Below are 5,413 nucleotides of genomic sequence, written 5' to 3'. Positions count from 1 at the left end.
TTGGCCTAAGGTTGTTTGATTGCTGTTCAGACTCAAACATGTTGACACCAGTCTTCTTCTAGCAGCCATTGCAACTTGCGTCCGGGGCCGTGTTTGAACATGTGTGTATGTGTGTGTAGCTGTGTGCACACGTGTATGTATGTATATGTGCATGTGTATCTGTGGCTGTGTATTTTTGATAGCATTATGTGTGTGTGTGTGTGTACATGTGTATGTGTGCATGCATATGTACTTGTGGGTATATATGTTATGTGCTTACTTATGGCTATATATGTGTGTGTCTGTGCATGCACATATATCTGTGGCTGTAAACTATTATGTGTGTATGTTCTATAGTGTGCTTGTGGTTGCACACATATGTGCATGGTATGGTTGTGTTTCTGAGCATGGACTGCGCATGCGTGTATAGCAACTCCCACTTGGCACAGCTGTCTTTTCTATTCCTGTAGCTCCTCTTGGAGTATGTTCTCTAACTTACTGTACAAAGTCCTTTTGATGACTGGGCTCCTTAAAGTGAGCACAGCGAGAGTCCTGTTCCCCTTTTCCCCACCCCCTGCCCCAGGCCCTGGGCCTCAACTTAGAGGGCTAAATGGCCCACTGGCTGCCAAGGTGGCCTGGGGCCTCACAGGTGAGTGCTGGCACACTACAGAGAGCAAACGCCAGCACAGGGCACATACAATGAGACTGCCTATGGCTGGACATAAGGAGGCACACAGCGATCCTGGAAGGACTCCACGCAGGAAAGAATGATTGTCACCATCGACCAGCCACTTCCAGTCCTCACAGACTTAGAACAGGAAGAAAGTCAGATGCAGGCAGAGTCATCCCCTATGACAAAGGGCTGCCCCCCCCCGCCCCCCAGAATCTCAGTTTGAGGCCCAAGTCCCAGTACGTCCAGTCCATAGCGGCAGTCTCAAGGTGTTGGCCGTTTCTTGCATCATTCCAAAGTGCTGGTCAAAATAGTGAAGCAATACCAGAGCCTGTGTGTGCTATGGCCTCTCGGAGTGCAGCTGTCTCTAGTGAGCTGTGGAGAGGGGGAAAGTAATGGGAACTGGAGAGAGCAGCAGGTGGAGAGAGCAGGAGAGATGAACAAAGAGGAAGGAGAAGGAAGAAAAGGAGGAGGAGAAGGAGGACGAAGGATAGGAGAAGGAGGAGGAGGAGGAAGAGGAGGAGAAGAGGAAGAAGAGGGAGAGGAAGAGGAAAAGGAGGAGAAGAGGAGAAGGAAGAAGAGGAAGAAGAGGAGGGGGAAGAGGAGAAGGGAGAGGGGGAGGAGAAGGAAGAGGAGGAGAAAAAAAGGAGGAAGGGTTAGGGGAAGGAGGGGGCGGGGCTAGGTTCATCCAAGGACCCCACAGTGGTGAGGCACTTTCCCCGTTTCCTCCATGTGGGCAGTGTTTCCTAATAGGTCTTAGGAAGCAAGAGGGTGGCGCAGGACTGGGAGGAGATGCAGCTCTCAGTCTGGCGGGCTGCAGACCCGCACAGCAGTAGCAGTGCCTCTCTATACTCTGTGGCCCGGCAGGGACCTCCCTCCCTTGAACCTAGTTCTGGGGCTGGGGAGGGGGTGCAGTTGGCAGAGGCTGCCTCCAATCTCTGACTTTATCTTCCCGACACATTGAAACCATCAAGCCAAGGCCTGATGCAGAGGCCTCGATGGTGGGTAGTCTGGAGGGAGGACCACTGAGATCATCCAAAGCAGCCGGACCTCCTGTATTCCCCACTCGACGCGGAAGAGGGGCAGGGCTTCACCGTGCTCCAGAGGCAGGCCTTGTGAACTATTGTCTCTGAGATCTGTTGAGGCCAGTGTCCCTTTCGGACCCTCCCGCTTTACCCTTGGCTCCCAAAGGGAACTTCTGTTCCTGCTATTCTCAACAGTGAGTGGCTACTCCCCACCCCCCCACCCCCCACCCCCCAAGCAAGCCATCCCATCAAAAGCAGCACCCTTCAGTGCTTTGAGTTCAAGGGAAGCCAAATCAAAAGCAAACCCTGAATTCCTCTTGCTCATGGCCAATAAAAACCTTGCTTCGGAGCGGAGCTGGCTTCCTTTGCTGAAATCAGATATCCTAGTAATAAACAAGTCCTAAAGGCCGGGGGAGAGTCTTGCTTCTTTCTACTGATTAGTTTTTCTTCCTTTAAAAGGGGCCTCTCCTATAACAGGATGCCTGCCCTAGAAACTGCAGCACAGAAGGTGGCCCAGCCCTGCCCTGAGCTGCCCTGCCCTGTATCACCTCTCCCTGGCCAAGAACCTTCCCCCTGGGCTCCTATGGGTGGGATGGGCTCTGCTTTCCCTAATGCTATGCTGTTTAGCTAAAAGGCAAATCAAAGGGGCTTGGAGGAGAAGAGGCCTTAGCTGTCCGGGGAACTGGCAGTGGTTTCCAGGGAGAGCTGAGCTCTTGCCCTTTGGCTCCTGGTACTGTTGGAAAAGGGAAAGTGGAGTTATCACAGGTGGGGGCCCCAGAGGCCTGTGCGTGCCAGGTAATGTACTCTGTCGCCGAGCTACAGTCTCAGCTCTCATGGGAATTTAACTGTTGAGTCCAGGCCCAGAGAAGGCATCAGAGCAGACAGTGGGGTAAAAAGACATGGGGATTCGCTTCCTGGGGCAGCCTTGCCTTTGCTCCGTAGCTCTTTCTAGGCCCTTCTTCTTGCCCTGCCCAGTCTCTGGGCAGATACGTTTGTGTGTGTGTGTGTGTGTGTGTGTGTGTGTGTGTGTGTGTGTGTGTGTGTGTAGCCAGCTGTGGAGAGTGCCCTTCTTTGATATGCAGACCCCTCTCAGGTTTTTAAGTGACTCTGCGCGACACCTCTGTTTGTTTTTTTCCCTCCGACACTATCTCTCAGGAGAGTTTCTGGTCAAGAGAATTATGTTGAGGCTGCAGATTGCGAGAGAATCGCGCCTAATGGGGAACAGACGGACAAGACACCTTTCATGTCCAGCCAAGTTTCTCTCCCCTCCTCTCTCTCTCTCTCTCTCTCTCCCTCTTCTCATCTTCCCCTTTTGGCTTCAAAATCGGTCCCGCTTCTGCGCTTGTTTCTTTGGTACATCTGCTGAATAAGGTCACACGTTGATTTTATTTTGGAAATTGGCAGCTCAGTCGAGCTGAGCTCCGAGGCTGCAGAACAAGGGGCACTATTGGATGTCGATAGGGGCGAGTCTAGCCTGCAACTGGCACAGGGGTAGCCTAGCTCATTAAGTGTTGAGGAGCACTTCTGTACCCAAATTGCGCCATCTGCTGGCGAGGCATCTCAAGGGTCGCCCAAGCTTGGAGGAATTACCCGGAAGGTGCTGCATCTCTGGCTCCTCCCAAAGGCTCCTTCAGTTGACCTGTGCAGCACTCTCTGGGGAAGAAAGTGCTAGTTCTGAGCCCCTTGGGACGCTTAAGTCATTAACGGAGAACTTAAGTCTAAGGGCCTTGTAAATGCCCGCTTAAGGGGCTGGTGAAATGACTCGGTGGGAAGAAGTGTTTACTGAGCAAACACGATGACCCGAGTTTGACCCCTGGACTGGGGTGGAAGGAGGATGCTGATTCTAGCAAGTTGTTCTCTGCTCTCCATCTGCACACCTGCTCTCAGGCACGCAAACACCACGCACACGCGCGTGTGTACACACACGCACTTTGTAATTATGAATACTGAAAGAAATACATACAGAAGCATGGTAGACGCAGGTAGACACAAAAACGGTTGGGAGACTGGGAGAGAACATCGTTTCTTCAGACTGGGAATGTGGGGGTTTCCTCGCTTAGCATGTGCTAGGGTTAGAGTTAGATTCCCCAGAACAATACAAAACCAACTCCCCCTCCCACCCTGCTCCCCCTTTCTTTGTGCTCCTCCAGAGAAGGCAGATTTGTAAAACATTTGGGAGGATGCTGATGGTTTGGATTCCTTGGCCCTTAGTCATGAGGATGATGTAAGAGCATCCAACTGATTTCATGGTAAGGACAGTCACAGTTCTCAGCAAACCGTTTCCAATCGCACCCTGGCAACACCCCACCCAGCCCTGTCTCAGAAACTGCCCTCTTCCCGGAGCTTTGGTGGGAAGCATGACGGAGTTACTTGCTTTCTGAAGCTCAGAGTGAGTGTACTGTTGGACCCCCATCCCTTCCCAGTCTAGCCTTGGGTAGCAGAAGTCACTGCTGCTCTGACCCAGTGGGCGGATTGGTACGCATTGGTCTCTGTGAAGAATGGATCTGGAGGAGGGATGTAGGAGTCACTGCACAAATGTAGTGCACAGATGCACATGCAAGCAAAATAGCCACACACACACACACACACACACACACACACACACACACACACACGTGTATATATGCACATATAACACACATACAATATATATATATATATTTATACATTTGTATATACATATATATTTTGGTTTCTCTGTGTGTAGCCTGGCTGTCCTAGAACTCAGTCTAGGAGACCAGGCTGGCCTTGAACTTAAGAGATCCACCTGCCTCTGCCTTCCAAGTGCTGGGATTAAAGGGGTGTGCTACCACCGATCAGTTAAAATTAATATTTTTAAAATGGTGGTGGCTGGAGAGATGGTCTAGCAGTTTAAGAGCATCTGTTGCTGGTTTTAGAGGACCCGGGTTCTTTTTCCAGCACCCATGTGGTGCCTCACAACCATCCATAACCCCAGTGATTTGACCCTCTGCTAACCTCCATGATCACCAGGCACACACGGGGTGCGCAAACACAGATTTGAGAAAAACACCCCCCCCACATAAAAGGCTTAAATGCTTTATTTTAAAGAGAAAAGAACACAGGGAAGAGTACTTACAGACTCTAAAGTTTTAAAAAGGGTGTGTGGGGGTATGCAGAGATTTTTTTTTTTTTAAAGAAATGTGAGTGAAAAAAACCCACGAAGGCAGAAGGGAGTGGTTGGGAAGAATAGGGGGTGAGTGGGAGGGGCCAAGAGAGGATGATTGATGGGTGGTGAATATGATCAAAATCCATGCTATAGGGTTGTGGGTTGGTCTTGTGCGCTGTCTATGCAGATGCCTATTTCTGAGCCCAGAGATCTGGCTACAGCACAGCCATTAGCATTGTCGTGATTATCCTCTGAACTGTCTCCTGTGTCAATATTGTCTAAAGAATGTTCCCCAATTATCTCTGATTGGTTAATAAAGAGCCAATCAACCTGTGGCTGGGCAGAGGAGATGGGAAGGCTGGACTTCTGATCCCAGCCAGGGGACAAGATAGAGACCTCATGGAGAGGTGGCTGTGAGGCAGAGTGTCCAGCGGGAGGAGTTGTGATGAGCAGGCCGCCAAGGGATTTGCCATGAGTGTGCACACAGAACCAGATCGAGCCAGGGCAAAACCAGATGGCAAGTGGCAGGGCATTTATCTGGGGGTCAACATCTTAGTCGGGTTAGACTAGCTCCAACCCTGCCCAGTTTAGGCTTGCAGCTTGTTAATAAAT

This window comes from Mus pahari, chromosome 19, assembly GCF_900095145.1.
Source record: "Mus pahari chromosome 19, PAHARI_EIJ_v1.1, whole genome shotgun sequence".
Lineage (NCBI taxonomy): Eukaryota > Metazoa > Chordata > Mammalia > Rodentia > Muridae > Mus > Mus pahari.
The sequence above is the reverse complement of the archived record's forward strand: the minus strand, read 5'-3'. Positions refer to the sequence as shown.